This window comes from Onychostoma macrolepis, unplaced genomic scaffold, assembly GCF_012432095.1.
Source record: "Onychostoma macrolepis isolate SWU-2019 unplaced genomic scaffold, ASM1243209v1 Scaffold97, whole genome shotgun sequence".
NCBI lineage: Eukaryota > Metazoa > Chordata > Actinopteri > Cypriniformes > Cyprinidae > Onychostoma > Onychostoma macrolepis.
Window position 1 is genome coordinate 1 of NW_026704921.1, and position 14,105 is coordinate 14,105.

The 14,105-nt window shown below is 57.6% G+C and overlaps 16 non-coding genes and 1 pseudogene across 16 annotated transcripts; all 17 read right to left on the reverse strand.

Annotated features, from left to right (window-relative positions):
• Positions 1–618: 618 nt before the first annotated feature.
• LOC131535789 (U6 spliceosomal RNA) lies at positions 619–724 on the reverse strand. Its single transcript, XR_009269759.1, has one exon. It is a non-coding gene; the product is annotated as a U6 spliceosomal RNA (small nuclear RNA).
• Positions 725–1,248: 524 nt separating this feature from the next.
• Positions 1,249–1,355, reverse strand: LOC131535787 (U6 spliceosomal RNA). Its single transcript, XR_009269757.1, has one exon. It is a non-coding gene; the product is annotated as a U6 spliceosomal RNA (small nuclear RNA).
• Positions 1,356–2,073: 718 nt separating this feature from the next.
• LOC131535773 (U6 spliceosomal RNA) lies at positions 2,074–2,179 on the reverse strand. The gene has a single exon (XR_009269745.1). It is a non-coding gene; the product is annotated as a U6 spliceosomal RNA (small nuclear RNA).
• Positions 2,180–2,705: 526 nt separating this feature from the next.
• LOC131535772 (U6 spliceosomal RNA) lies at positions 2,706–2,812 on the reverse strand. The gene has a single exon (XR_009269744.1). It is a non-coding gene; the product is annotated as a U6 spliceosomal RNA (small nuclear RNA).
• A 717-nt stretch (positions 2,813–3,529) lies between these two features.
• LOC131535784 (U6 spliceosomal RNA) lies at positions 3,530–3,631 on the reverse strand. The gene has a single exon (XR_009269756.1). It is a non-coding gene; the product is annotated as a U6 spliceosomal RNA (small nuclear RNA).
• A 901-nt stretch (positions 3,632–4,532) lies between these two features.
• LOC131535777 (U6 spliceosomal RNA) lies at positions 4,533–4,638 on the reverse strand. The gene has a single exon (XR_009269749.1). It is a non-coding gene; the product is annotated as a U6 spliceosomal RNA (small nuclear RNA).
• A 712-nt stretch (positions 4,639–5,350) lies between these two features.
• Positions 5,351–5,456, reverse strand: LOC131535783 (U6 spliceosomal RNA). The gene has a single exon (XR_009269755.1). It is a non-coding gene; the product is annotated as a U6 spliceosomal RNA (small nuclear RNA).
• A 711-nt stretch (positions 5,457–6,167) lies between these two features.
• Positions 6,168–6,272, reverse strand: LOC131535778 (U6 spliceosomal RNA). The gene has a single exon (XR_009269750.1). It is a non-coding gene; the product is annotated as a U6 spliceosomal RNA (small nuclear RNA).
• Positions 6,273–7,365: 1,093 nt separating this feature from the next.
• LOC131535775 (U6 spliceosomal RNA) lies at positions 7,366–7,472 on the reverse strand. The gene has a single exon (XR_009269747.1). It is a non-coding gene; the product is annotated as a U6 spliceosomal RNA (small nuclear RNA).
• Positions 7,473–8,191: 719 nt separating this feature from the next.
• LOC131535780 (U6 spliceosomal RNA) lies at positions 8,192–8,295 on the reverse strand. The gene has a single exon (XR_009269752.1). It is a non-coding gene; the product is annotated as a U6 spliceosomal RNA (small nuclear RNA).
• A 519-nt stretch (positions 8,296–8,814) lies between these two features.
• Positions 8,815–8,919, reverse strand: LOC131535781 (U6 spliceosomal RNA). The gene has a single exon (XR_009269753.1). It is a non-coding gene; the product is annotated as a U6 spliceosomal RNA (small nuclear RNA).
• Positions 8,920–10,026: 1,107 nt separating this feature from the next.
• On the reverse strand, positions 10,027–10,133 carry LOC131535774 (U6 spliceosomal RNA). Its single transcript, XR_009269746.1, has one exon. It is a non-coding gene; the product is annotated as a U6 spliceosomal RNA (small nuclear RNA).
• Positions 10,134–10,666: 533 nt separating this feature from the next.
• Positions 10,667–10,771, reverse strand: LOC131535779 (U6 spliceosomal RNA). Its single transcript, XR_009269751.1, has one exon. It is a non-coding gene; the product is annotated as a U6 spliceosomal RNA (small nuclear RNA).
• Positions 10,772–11,303: 532 nt separating this feature from the next.
• LOC131535776 (U6 spliceosomal RNA) lies at positions 11,304–11,407 on the reverse strand. The gene has a single exon (XR_009269748.1). It is a non-coding gene; the product is annotated as a U6 spliceosomal RNA (small nuclear RNA).
• Positions 11,408–12,132: 725 nt separating this feature from the next.
• LOC131535788 (U6 spliceosomal RNA) lies at positions 12,133–12,239 on the reverse strand. Its single transcript, XR_009269758.1, has one exon. It is a non-coding gene; the product is annotated as a U6 spliceosomal RNA (small nuclear RNA).
• Positions 12,240–12,942: 703 nt separating this feature from the next.
• Positions 12,943–13,043, reverse strand: LOC131535786 (U6 spliceosomal RNA; annotated as a pseudogene).
• A 703-nt stretch (positions 13,044–13,746) lies between these two features.
• LOC131535782 (U6 spliceosomal RNA) lies at positions 13,747–13,848 on the reverse strand. The gene has a single exon (XR_009269754.1). It is a non-coding gene; the product is annotated as a U6 spliceosomal RNA (small nuclear RNA).
• Between the last annotated feature and the right edge of the window lie 257 nt (positions 13,849–14,105).

Genomic DNA, 14,105 nt, shown 5'->3' on the forward strand with positions numbered 1-14,105 from the left:
CGTGCAGGTGCTGGGCTGCTGGGGCTGGACCCGCCTGACTGACACAATCGCCGCCGAGTTTGGGGGACAGGGCGACGCCGCTGCGCCAGGTTTTGTACACGTGCCCAATTCCAAAGTGACGACGGCGGCATCCGCCGAAGGAAGGGGCTGGACACCCTGTCCGTGGCATCGGAGTGCTAGCGCAAAAGGGGCGTGGCCTCTGCCTTTTCCAAAACAAGAGGTGACAGGAAAGGCAAGAAAAACAAAAAGAGTCAGCGAGGCAGACTGGGTGACAGCTGCAGGCAGTTATGACACGCATTTAACCGCAGCGGACTGCAGTTAAATGTCTCTCAAGCAAAGGGGATGGGGACTGATTTTAGAGCCACCGGAGTGCTAGCGCAAAAGGGGCGTGGCCTCTGCCTTTTCCAAAACAAGAGGTGGCAGGAAAGGCAAGAAAAACAAAAAGAGTCAGCGAGGCAGACTGGGTGACAGCTGCAGGCAGTTATGACACGCACGAACTGCAGCGGGCTGCAGTTAAATGTCTCTCAAGCAAAGGGGATGGGGACTGATTTTAGAGTGAATACCTGCGTGTATTCACGGCTCGAGGGCCGAAGAGTAGAGGGGCACGAACATCGCGACCAAAAGATGGAGCGCTCACGGATTTGCGTGTCATCCTTTCGCAGGGGCCATGCTAATCTTCTCTGTATCGATCCAATTTTAGTATATGTGCCGCCGTGGCGAGCACGAGACTGCTGGCCCGCTCGAGGTATCTGTACCCCTCGCGTTCCTGCGAGCTCTCACCAAGGTGGTGGGGCCCGCGAGCCATCTCGACACCGCATACCGTGCAGGTGCTGGGCTGCTGGGGCTGGACCCGCCTGACTGACGCAATCGCCGCCGAGTTTGGGGGACAGGGCGACGCCGCGTGCCAGGTTTTGTACACGTGCCCAATTCCAAAGTGACGACGGCGGCATCCGCCGAAGGAAGGGGCTGGACACGCTTGTCCGTGGCACCGGAGTGCTAGCGCAAAAGGGGGGCGTGGCCTCTGCCTTTTCCAAAACAAGAGGTGGCAGGAAAGGCAAGAAAAACAAAAAGAGTCAGCGAGGCAGACTGGGTGACAGCTGCAGGCAGTTAAGGACACGTACGAACTGCAGCGGGGCTGCAGTTAAATGTCTCTCAAGCAAAGGGGATGGGGACTGATTTTAGAGTGAATACCTGCGTGTATTCACGGCTCGAGGGCCGAAAGAGTAGAGGGGCACGAACATCGCGACCAAAAAGATGGAGCGCTCACGGATTTGGCGTGTCATCCTTTCGCAGGGGCCATGCTAATCTTCTCTGTATCGATCCAATTTTAGTATATGTGCCGCCGTGGCGAGCACGAGACCGCTGGCCCGCTCGAGGTATCTGTACCCCTCGCGTTCCTGCGAGCTCTCACCAAGGTGGTGGGGCCCGGCGAGCCATCTCGACACCTCGCATACCGTGCAGGTGCTGGGCTGCTGGGGCTGGACCCGCCTGACTGACACAATCGCCGCCGAGTTTGGGGGACAGGGCGACGCCGCGTGCCAGGTTTTGTACACGCGCCCAATTCCAAAGTGACGCACGGCGGCATCCGCCAAGGAAGGGGCTGGACACGCTTGTCCGTGGCACCGGAGTGCTAGCGCAAAAGGGGGGCGTGGCCTCTGCCTTTTCCAAAACAAGAGGTGGCAGGAAAGGCAAGAAAAACAAAAAGAGTCAGCGAGGCAGACTGGGTGACAGCTGCAGGCAGTTAAGGACACGTACGAACTGCAGCGGGCTGCAGTTAAATGTCTCTCAAGCAAAGGGGATGGGGACTGATTTTAGAGCCACGGTGCTAGCGCAAAAGGGGCGTGGCCTCTGCCTTTTCCAAAACAAGAGGTGACAGGAAAGGCAAGAAAAACAAAAAGAGTCAGCGAGGCAGACTGGGTGACAGCTGCAGGCAGTTAAGGACACGCATTTAACCGCAGCGGGCTGCAGTTAAATGTCTCTCAAGCAAAGGGGATGGGGACTGATTTTAGAGTGAATACCTGCGTGTATTCACGGCTCGAGGGCGAAAGAGTAGAGGGGCACGAACATCGCGACCAAAAGATGGAGCGCTCACGGATTTGCGTGTCATCCTTTCGCAGGGGCCATGCTAATCTTCTCTGTATCGATCCAATTTTAGTATATGTGCCGCCGTGGCGAGCACGAGACTGCTGGCCCGCCGAGGTATCTGTACCCCTCGGCGTTCCTGCGAGCTCTCACCAAGGTGGTGGGGCCCGGCGAGCCATCTCGACACCGCATACCGTGCAGGTGCTGGGCTGCTGGGGCTGGACCCGCCTGACTGACACAATCGCCGCCGAGTTTGGGGGACAGGGCGACGCCGCGTGCCAGGTTTTGTACACGTGCCCAATTCCAAAGTGACGCACGGCGGCATCCGCCGAAGGAAGGGGCTGGACACGCTTGTCCGTGGCACCGGAGTGCTAGCGCAAAAGGGGGGCGTGGCCTCTGCCTTTTCCAAAACAAGAGGTGGCAGGAAAGGCAAGAAAAACAAAAAGAGTCAGCGAGGCAGACTGGGTGACAGCTGCAGGCAGTTAAGGACACGCATTTAACCGCAGCGGGCTGCAGTTAAATGTCTCTCAAGCAAAGGGGATGGGGACTGATTTTAGAGTGAATACCTGCGTGTATTCACGGCTCGAGGGCCGAAAGAGTAGAGGGGCACGAACATCGCGACCAAAAAGATGGAGCGCTTCACGGATTTGCGTGTCATCCTTTCGCAGGGGCCATGCTAATCTTCTCTGTATCGATCCAATTTTAGTATATGTGCCGCCGTGGCGAGCACGAGACTGCTGGCCCGCTCGAGGTATCTGTACCCCTCGCGTTCCTGCGAGCTCTCACCAAGGTGGTGGGGCCCGGCGAGCCATCTCGACACCGCATACCGTGCAGGTGCTGGGCTGCTGGGGCTGGACCCGCCTGACTGACGCAATCGCTCGCCGAGTTTGGGGGACAGGGCGACGCCGCGTGCCAGGTTTTGTACACGTGCCCAATTCCAAAGTGACGCACGGCGGCATCCGCCGAAGGAAGGGGCTGGACACCCTTGTCCGTGGCATCGGAGTGCTAGCGCAAAAGGGGGGCGTGGCCTCTGCCTTTTCCAAAACAAGAGGTGACAGGAAAGGCAAGAAAAACAAAAAGAGTCAGCGAGGCAGACTGGGTGACAGCTGCAGGCAGTTAAGGACACGCATTTAACCGCAGCGGACTGCAGTTAAATGTCTCAAGCAAAGGGGATGGGGACTGATTTTAGAGCCACCGAGTGCTAGCGCAAAAGGGGCGTGGCCTCTGCCTTTTCCAAAACAAGAGGTGGCAGGAAAGGCAAGAAAAACAAAAAGAGTCAGCGAGGCAGACTGGGTGACAGCTGCAGGCAGTTAAGGACACGTACGAACTGCAGCGGGACTGCAGTTAAATGTCTCTCAAGCAAAGGGGATGGGGACTGATTTTAGAGTGAATACCTGCGGTATTCACGGCTCGAGGGCGAAAGAGTAGAGGGGCACGAACATCGCGACCAAAAGATGGGCGCTTCACGGATTTGCGTGTCATCCTTCGCAGGGGCCATGCTAATCTTCTCTGTCGATCAATTTTAGTATATGTGCCGCCGTGGCGGCACGAGACTGCTGGCCCGCCGAGGTATCTGTACCCCTCGCGTTCCTGCGAGCTCTCACCAAGGTGGTGGGGCCCGGCGAGCCATCTCGACACCTCGCATACCGTGCAGGTGCTGGGCTGCTGGGGCTGGACCCGCCTGACTGGCGCAATCGCCGCCGAGTTTGGGGGACAGGGCGACGCCGCGTGCCAGGTTTTGTACCGTGCCCAATTCCAAAGTGACGCACGGCGGCATCCGCCAAGGAAGGGGCTGGACACCCTTGTCCGTGGCACCGGAGTGCTAGCGCAAAAGGGGCGTGGCCTCTGCCTTTTCAAAACAAGAGGTGGCAGGAAGGCAAGAAAAACAAAAGAGTCAGCGAGGCAGACTGGGTGACAGCTGCAGGCAGTTAAGGACACGCACGAACTGCAGCGGACTGCAGTTAAATGTCTCTCAAGCAAAGGGGATGGGGACTGATTTTAGAGCCACGGTGCTAGCGCAAAAGGGGCGTGGCCTCTGCCTTTTCCAAAACAAGAGGTGACAGGAAAGGCAAGAAAAACAAAAGAGTCAGCGAGGCAGACTGGGTGACAGCTGCAGGCAGTTAAGGAAGGGGCTGGACACGCTTGTCCGTGGCACCGGAGTGCTAGCGCAAAAGGGGCGTGGCCTCTGCCTTTTCCAAAACAAGAGGTGACAGGAAAGGCAAGAAAAACAAAAAGAGTCAGCGAGGCAGACTGGGTGACAGCTGCAGGCAGTTAAGGACACGCACGAACCGCAGCGGGACTGCAGTTAAATGTCTCTCAAGCAAAGGGGATGGGGACTGATTTTAGAGCCACCGAGTGCTAGCGCAAAAGGGGCGTGGCCTCTGCCTTTTCCAAAACAAGAGGTGGCAGGAAAGGCAAGAAAAACAAAAGAGTCAGCGAGGCAGACTGGGTGACAGCTGCAGGCAGTTATGATTTGGCGTGTCATCCTTTCGCAGGGGCCATGCTAATCTTCTCTGTATCGATCCAATTTTAGTATATGTGCCGCCGTGGCGGCACGAGACTGCTGGCCCGCCGAGGTATCTGTACCCCTCGCGTTCCTGCGAGCTCTCACCAAGGTGGTGGGGCCCGCGAGCCATCTCGACACCTCGCATACCGTGCAGGTGCTGGGCTGCTGGGGCTGGACCCGCCTGACTGGCCTGTCGCTCGCCGAGTTTGGGGGACAGGGCGACGCCGCGTGCCAGGTTTTGTACCGTGCCCAATTCAAAGTGGCCTTGGCGGCATCCGCCAAGGAAGGGGCTGGACACGCTTGTCCGTGGCACCGGAGTGCTAGCGCAAAAGGGGCGTGGCCTCTGCCTTTTCCAAAACAAGAGGTGACAGGAAAGGCAAGGTGCCAGGTTTTGTACACGTGCTCAATTCCAAAGTGACGCACGGCGGCATCCGCCGAAGGAAGGGGCTGGACACGCTTGTCCGTGGCACCGGAGTGCTAGCGCAAAAGGGGGGCGTGGCCTCTGCCTTTTCCAAAACAAGAGGTGGCAGGAAAGGCAAGAAAAACAAAAGAGTCAGCGAGGCAGACTGGGTGACAGCTGCAGGCAGTTAAGGACACGCACGAACCGCAGCGGACTGCAGTTAAATGTCTCTCAAGCAAAGGGGATGGGGACTGATTTTAGAGCCACCGAGTGCTAGCGCAAAAGGGGCGTGGCCTCTGCCTTTTCAAAACAAGAGGTGGCAGGAAAGGCAAGAAAGAGTAGAGGGGCACGAACATCGCGACCAAAAGATGGAGCGCTTCACGGATTTGCGTGTCATCCTTTCGCAGGGGCCATGCTAATCTTCTCTGTATCGATCCAATTTTAGTATATGTGCCGCCGTGGCGGCACGAGACTGCTGGCCCGCCGAGGTATCTGTACCCCTCGCGTTCCTCGAGCTCTCACCAAGGTGGTGGGGCCCGCGAGCCATCTCGACACCTCGCATACCGTGCAGGTGCTGGGCTGCTGGGGCTGGACCCGCCTGACTGACACAATCGCCGCCGAGTTTGGGGGACAGGGCGACGCCGCGTGCCAGGTTTTGTACACGTGCCCAATTCCAAAGTGACGCACGGCGGCATCCGCCAAGGAAGGGGCTGGACACCCTTGTCCGTGGCATCGGAGTGCTAGCGCAAAAGGGGCGTGGCCTCTGCCTTTTCCAAAACAAGAGGTGACAGGAAAGGCAAGAAAAACAAAAGAGTCAGCGAGGCAGACTGGGTGACAGCTGCAGGCAGTTAAGGACACGCACGAACTGCAGCGGACTGCAGTTAAATGTCTCTCAAGCAAAGGGGATGGGGACTGATTTTAGAGCCACCGAGTGCTAGCGCAAAAGGGGCGTGGCCTCTGCCTTTTCCAAAACAAGAGGTGGCAGGAAAGGCAAGAAAAACAAAAGAGTCAGCGAGGCAGACTGGGTGACAGCTGCAGGCAGTTAAGGACACGCATTTAACCGCAGCGGGCTGCAGTTAAATGTCTCTCAAGCAAAGGGGATGGGGACTGATTTTAGAGTGAATACCTGCGGTATTCACGGCTCGAGGCGAAAGAGTAGAGGGGCACGAACATCGCGACCAAAAGATGGAGCGCTTCACGGATTTGGCGTGTCATCCTTCGCAGGGGCCATGCTAATCTTCTCTGTATCGATCAATTTTAGTATATGTGCCGCCGTGGCGGCACGAGACTGCTGGCCCGCTCGAGGTATCTGTACCCCTCGCGTTCCTGCGAGCTCTCACCAAGGTGGTGGGGCCCGCGAGCCATCTCGACACCGCATACCGTGCAGGTGCTGGGCTGCTGGGGCTGGACCCGCCTGACTGACGCAATCGCCGCCGAGTTTGGGGGACAGGGCGACGCCGCGTGCCAGGTTTTGTACCGTGCCCAATTCAAAGTGGCCTTGGCGGCATCCGCCGAAGGAAGGGGCTGGACACCCTTGTCCGTGGCATCGGTGCTAGCGCAAAAGGGGCGTGGCCTCTGCCTTTTCAAAACAAGAGGTGGCAGGAAAGGCAAGAAAAACAAAAGAGTCAGCGAGGCAGACTGGGTGACAGCTGCAGGCAGTTAAGGACACGTCGAACTGCAGCGGGCTGCAGTTAAATGTCTCAAGCAAAGGGGATGGGGACTGATTTTAGAGCCACCGGAGTGCTAGCGCAAAAGGGGCGTGGCCTCTGCCTTTTCCAAAACAAGAGGTGGCAGGAAGGCAAGAAAAACAAAAGAGTCAGCGAGGCAGACTGGGTGACAGCTGCCAGGTTTTGTACACGTGCCCAATTCCAAAGTGACGACGGCGGCATCCGCCGAAGGAAGGGGCTGGACACCCTTGTCCGTGGCATCGGAGTGCTAGCGCAAAAGGGGCGTGGCCTCTGCCTTTTCCAAAACAAGAGGTGACAGGAAAGGCAAGAAAAACAAAAGAGTCAGCGAGGCAGACTGGGTGACAGCTGCAGGCAGTTAAGGACACGCATTTAACCGCAGCGGGACTGCAGTTAAATGTCTCTCAAGCAAAGGGGATGGGGACTGATTTTAGAGCCACCGGAGTGCTAGCGCAAAAGGGGCGTGGCCTCTGCCTTTTCCAAAACAAGAGGTGGCAGGAAAGGCAAGAAAAACAAAAGAGTCAGCGAGGCAGACTGGGTGACAGCTGCAGGCAGTTAAGGACACGCATTTAACCGCAGCGGGCTGCAGTTAAATGTCTCTCAAGCAAAGGGGATGGGGACTGATTTTAGAGTGAATACCTGCGGTATTCACGGCTCGAGGCCGAAGAGTAGAGGGGCACGAACATCGCGACCAAAAGATGGAGCGCTTCACGGATTTGGCGTGTCATCCTTCGCAGGGGCCATGCTAATCTTCTCTGTATCGATCCAATTTTAGTATATGTGCCGCCGTGGCGAGCACGAGACTGCTGGCCCGCCGAGGTATCTGTACCCCTCGCGTTCCTGCGAGCTCTCACCAAGGTGGTGGGGCCCGGCGAGCCATCTCGACACCGCATACCGTGCAGGTGCTGGGCTGCTGGGGCTGGACCCGCCTGACTGACGCAATCGCCGCCGAGTTTGGGGGACAGGGCGACGCCGCGTGCCAGGTTTTGTACACGTGCCCAATTCCAAAGTGACGCACGGCGGCATCCGCCAAGGAAGGGGCTGGACACGCTTGTCCGTGGCATCGGAGTGCTAGCGCAAAAGGGGGGCGTGGCCTCTGCCTTTTCCAAAACAAGAGGTGGCAGGAAAGGCAAGAAAAACAAAAAGAGTCAGCGAGGCAGACTGGGTGACAGCTGCAGGCAGTTAAGGACACGTACGAACTGCAGCGGGACTGCAGTTAAATGTCTCTCAAGCAAAGGGGATGGGGACTGATTTTAGAGCCACCGGAGTGCTAGCGCAAAAGGGGGGCGTGGCCTCTGCCTTTTCCAAAACAAGAGGTGGCAGGAAAGGCAAGAAAAACAAAAAGAGTCAGCGAGGCAGACTGGGTGACAGCTGCAGGCAGTTAAGGACACGCATTTAACCGCAGCGGGCTGCAGTTAAATGTCTCAAGCAAAGGGGATGGGGACTGATTTTAGAGTGAATACCTGCGTGTATTCACGGCTCGAGGGCGAAAGAGTAGAGGGGCACGAACATCGCGACCAAAAGATGGAGCGCTCACGGATTTGCGTGTCATCCTTCGCAGGGGCCATGCTAATCTTCTCTGTATCGATCAATTTTAGTATATGTGCCGCCGTGGCGAGCACGAGACTGCTGGCCCGCTCGAGGTATCTGTACCCCTCGCGTTCCTGCGAGCTCTCACCAAGGTGGTGGGGCCCGGCGAGCCATCTCGACACCTCGCATACCGTGCAGGTGCTGGGCTGCTGGGGCTGGACCCGCCTGACTGACACAATCGCCGCCGAGTTTGGGGGACAGGGCGACGCCGCGTGCCAGGTTTTGTACCGTGCCCAATTCCAAAGTGACGACGGCGGCATCCGCCAAGGAAGGGGCTGGACACCCTTGTCCGTGGCACCGGAGTGCTAGCGCAAAAGGGGCGTGGCCTCTGCCTTTTCAAAACAAGAGGTGACAGGAAAGGCAAGAAAAACAAAAAGAGTCAGCGAGGCAGACTGGGTGACAGCTGCAGGCAGTTAAGGACACGCACGAACCGCAGCGGGCTGCAGTTAAATGTCTCTCAAGCAAAGGGGATGGGGACTGATTTTAGAGTGAATACCTGCGTGTATTCACGGCTCGAGGGCGAAAGAGTAGAGGGGCACGAACATCGCGACCAAAAGATGGAGCGCTCACGGATTTGGCGTGTCATCCTTCGCAGGGGCCATGCTAATCTTCTCTGTATCGATCAATTTTAGTATATGTGCCGCCGTGGCGAGCACGAGACTGCTGGCCCGCCGAGGTATCTGTACCCCTCGCGTTCCTGCGAGCTCTCACCAAGGTGGTGGGGCCCGCGAGCCATCTCGACACCTCGCATACCGTGCAGGTGCTGGGCTGCTGGGGCTGGACCCGCCTGACTGACACAATCGCCGCCGAGTTTGGGGGACAGGGCGACGCCGCGTGCCAGGTTTTGTACACGTGCCCAATTCCAAAGTGACGACGGCGGCATCCGCCGAAGGAAGGGGCTGGACACCCTTGTCCGTGGCATCGGAGTGCTAGCGCAAAAGGGGGGCGTGGCCTCTGCCTTTTCCAAAACAAGAGGTGGCAGGAAAGGCAAGAAAAACAAAAAGAGTCAGCGAGGCAGACTGGGTGACAGCTGCAGGCAGTTAAGGACACGCACGAACCGCAGCGGGCTGCAGTTAAATGTCTCTCAAGCAAAGGGGATGGGGACTGATTTTAGAGCCACCGGAGTGCTAGCGCAAAAGGGGCGTGGCCTCTGCCTTTTCAAAACAAGAGGTGGCAGGAAAGGCAAGAAAAACAAAAGAGTCAGCGAGGCAGACTGGGTGACAGCTGCAGGCAGTTAAGGACACGCACGAACTGCAGCGGACTGCAGTTAAATGTCTCTCAAGCAAAGGGGATGGGGACTGATTTTAGAGCCACCGGAGTGCTAGCGCAAAAGGGGGGCGTGGCCTCTGCCTTTTCCAAAACAAGAGGTGGCAGGAAAGGCAAGAAAAACAAAAGAGTCAGCGAGGCAGACTGGGTGACAGCTGCAGGCAGTTAAGGACACGCACGAACCGCAGCGGGCTGCAGTTAAATGTCTCTCAAGCAAAGGGGATGGGGACTGATTTTAGAGCCACCGGAGTGCTAGCGCAAAAGGGGGGCGTGGCCTCTGCCTTTTCCAAAACAAGAGGTGGCAGGAAAGGCAAGAAAAACAAAAGAGTCAGCGAGGCAGACTGGGTGACAGCTGCAGGCAGTTAAGGACACGCACGAACCGCAGCGGGCTGCAGTTAAATGTCTCAAGCAAAGGGGATGGGGACTGATTTTAGAGTGAATACCTGCGGTATTCACGGCTCGAGGGCGAAAGAGTAGAGGGGCACGAACATCGCGACCAAAAGATGGAGCGCTCACGGATTTGCGTGTCATCCTTTCGCAGGGGCCATGCTAATCTTCTCTGTATCGATCCAATTTTAGTATATGTGCCGCCGTGGCGAAGCACGAGACTGCTGGCCCGCCGAGGTATCTGTACCCCTCGCGTTCCTGCGAGCTCTCACCAAGGTGGTGGGGCCCGGCGAGCCATCTCGACACCGCATACCGTGCAGGTGCTGGGCTGCTGGGGCTGGACCCGCCTGACTGACACAATCGCCGCCGAGTTTGGGGACAGGGCGACGCCGCGTGCCAGGTTTTGTACACGTGCCCAATTCCAAAGTGACGCACGGCGGCATCCGCCGAAGGAAGGGGCTGGACACGCTTGTCCGTGGCACCGGAGTGCTAGCGCAAAAGGGGGGCGTGGCCTCTGCCTTTTCCAAAACAAGAGGTGGCAGGAAAGGCAAGAAAAACAAAAAGAGTCAGCGAGGCAGACTGGGTGACAGCTGCAGGCAGTTAAGGACACGTACGAACTGCAGCGGGGCTGCAGTTAAATGTCTCTCAAGCAAAGGGGATGGGGACTGATTTTAGAGCCACCGAGTGCTAGCGCAAAAGGGGTATTCACGGCTCGAGGGCCGAAGAGTAGAGGGGCACGAACATCGCGACCAAAAGATGGAGCGCTCACGGATTTGCGTGTCATCCTTTCGCAGGGGCCATGCTAATCTTCTGTATCGATCCAATTTTAGTATATGTGCCGCCGTGGCGAAGCACGAGACTGCTGGCCCGCCGAGGTATCTGTACCCCTCGCGTTCCTGCGAGCTCTCACCAAGGTGGTGGGGCCCGCGAGCCATCTCGACACCTCGCATACCGTGCAGGTGCTGGGCTGCTGGGGCTGGACCCGCCTGACTGACACAATCGCTCGCCGAGTTTGGGGGACAGGGCGACGCCGCGTGCCAGGTTTTGTACACGCGCTCAATTCCAAAGTGACGCACGGCGGCATCCGCCGAAGGAAGGGGCTGGACACCCTTGTCCGTGGCATCGAGTGCTAAGCGCAAAAGGGGCGTGGCCTCTGCCTTTTCCAAAACAAGAGGTGGCAGGAAAGGCAAGAAAAACAAAAAGAGTCAGCGAGGCAGACTGGGTGACAGCTGCAGGCAGTTAAGGACACGTACGAACTGCAGCGGGACTGCAGTTAAATGTCTCTCAAGCAAAGGGGATGGGGACTGATTTTAGAGCCACCGAGTGCTAGCGCAAAAGGGGTATTCACGGCTCGAGGCGAAGAGTAGAGGGGCACGAACATCGCGACCAAAAGATGGAGCGCTTCACGGATTTGCGTGTCATCCTTTCGCAGGGGCCATGCTAATCTTCTGTATCGATCCAATTTTAGTATATGTGCCGCCGTGGCGGCACGAGACTGCTGGCCCGCCGAGGTATCTGTACCCCTCGCGTTCCTGCGAGCTCTCACCAAGGTGGTGGGGCCCGGCGAGCCATCTCGACACCTCGCATACCGTGCAGGTGCTGGGCTGCTGGGGCTGGACCCGCCTGACTGACACAATCGCCGCCGAGTTTGGGGACAGGGCGACGCCGCGTGCCAGGTTTTGTACACGTGCCCAATTCCAAAGTGACGCACGGCGGCATCCGCCGAAGGAAGGGGCTGGACACCCTTGTCCGTGGCATCGGAGTGCTAGCGCAAAAGGGGGGCGTGGCCTCTGCCTTTTCCAAAACAAGAGGTGACAGGAAAGGCAAGAAAAACAAAAAGAGTCAGCGAGGCAGACTGGGTGACAGCTGCAGGCAGTTAAGGACACGTACGAACTGCAGCGGGACTGCAGTTAAATGTCTCTCAAGCAAAGGGGATGGGGACTGATTTTAGAGCCACCGGAGTGCTAGCGCAAAAGGGGGGCGTGGCCTCTGCCTTTTCCAAAACAAGAGGTGGCAGGAAAGGCAAGAAAAACAAAAAGAGTCAGCGAGGCAGACTGGGTGACAGCTGCAGGCAGTTAAGGACACGTACGAACTGCAGCGGGGCTGCAGTTAAATGTCTCTCAAGCAAAGGGGATGGGGACTGATTTTAGAGTGAATACCTGCGTGTATTCACGGCTCGAGGGCCGAAAGAGTAGAGGGGCACGAACATCGCGACCAAAAAGATGGAGCGCTTCACGGATTTGGCGTGTCATCCTTCGCAGGGGCCATGCTAATCTTCTCTGTATCGATCCAATTTTAGTATATGTGCCGCCGTGGCGAGCACGAGACCGCTGGCCCGCCGAGGTATCTGTACCCCTCGCGTTCCTGCGAGCTCTCACCAAGGTGGTGGGGCCCGCGAGCCATCTCGACACCGCATACCGTGCAGGTGCTGGGCTGCTGGGGCTGGACCCGCCTGACTGACACAATCGCCGCCGAGTTTGGGGACAGGGCGACGCCGCGTGCCAGGTTTTGTACGTGCCCAATTCCAAAGTGACGACGGCGGCATCCGCCGAAGGAAGGGGCTGGACACGCTTGTCCGTGGCACGGTGCTAAGCGCAAAAGGGGGCGTGGCCTCTGCCTTTTCAAAACAAGAGGTGGCAGGAAGGCAAGAAAAACAAAAAGAGTCAGCGAGGCAGACTGGGTGACAGCTGCAGGCAGTTAAGGACACGTCTGAACTGCAGCGGGACTGCAGTTAAATGTCTCTCAAGCAAAGGGGATGGGGACTGATTTTAGAGCCACGGTGCTAAGCGCAAAAGGGGGCGTGGCCTCTGCCTTTTCAAAACAAGAGGTGACAGGAAAGGCAAGAAAAACAAAAAGAGTCAGCGAGGCAGACTGGGTGACAGCTGCAGGCAGTTAAGGACACGTCGAACTGCAGCGGGACTGCAGTTAAATGTCTCAAGCAAAGGGGATGGGGACTGATTTTAGAGTGAATACCTGCGGTATTCACGGCTCGAGGCGAAGAGTAGAGGGGCACGAACATCGCGACCAAAAGATGGGCGCTTCACGGTTTGCGTGTCATCCTTCGCAGGGGCCATGCTAATCTTCTGTATCGATCCAATTTTAGTATATGTGCCGCCGTGGCGAGCACGAGACTGCTGGCCCGCCGAGGTATCTGTACCCCTCGCGTTCCTGCGAGCTCTCACCAAGGTGGTGGGGCCCGGCGAGCCATCTCGACACCGCATACCGTGCAGGTGCTGGGCTGCTGGGGCTGGACCCGCCTGACTGACACAATCGCCGCCGAGTTTGGGGACAGGGCGACGCCGCGTGCCAGGTTTTGTACGTGCCCAATTCCAAAGTGACGCACGGCGGCATCCGCCAAGGAAGGGGCTGGACACGCTTGTCCGTGGCACGGTGCTAAGCGCAAAAGGGGGCGTGGCCTCTGCCTTTTCCAAAACAAGAGGTGGCAGGAAGGCAAGAAAAACAAAAAGAGTCAGCGAGGCAGACTGGGTGACAGCTGCAGGCAGTTAAGGACACGCATTTAACCGCAGCGGACTGCAGTTAAATGTCTCAAGCAAAGGGGATGGGGACTGATTTTAGAGCCACGGTGCTAGCGCAAAAGGGGGCGTGGCCTCTGCCTTTTCAAAACAAGAGGTGGCAGGAAGGCAAGAAAAACAAAAAGAGTCAGCGAGGCAGACTGGGTGACAGCTGCAGGCAGTTAAGGACACGCACGAACCGCAGCGGACTGCAGTTAAATGTCTCAAGCAAAGGGGATGGGGACTGATTTTAGAGTGAATACCTGCGGTATTCACGGCTCGAGGGCGAAAGAGTAGAGGGGCACGAACATCGCGACCAAAAGATGGGCGCTTCACGGTTTGCGTGTCATCCTTCGCAGGGGCCATGCTAATCTTCTCTGTATCGATCAATTTTAGTATATGTGCCGCCGTGGCGAGCACGAGACCGCTGGCCCGCCGAGGTATCTGTACCCCTCGGCGTTCCTGCGAGCTCTCACCAAGGTGGTGGGGCCCGCGAGCCATCTCGACACCTCGCATACCGTGCAGGTGCTGGGCTGCTGGGGCTGGACCCGCCTGACTGACACAATCGCCGCCGAGTTTGGGGACAGGGCGACGCCGCGTGCCAGGTTTTGTACACGTGCCCAATTCCAAAGTGACGACGGCGGCATCCGCCAAGGAAGGGGCTGGACACCTTGTCC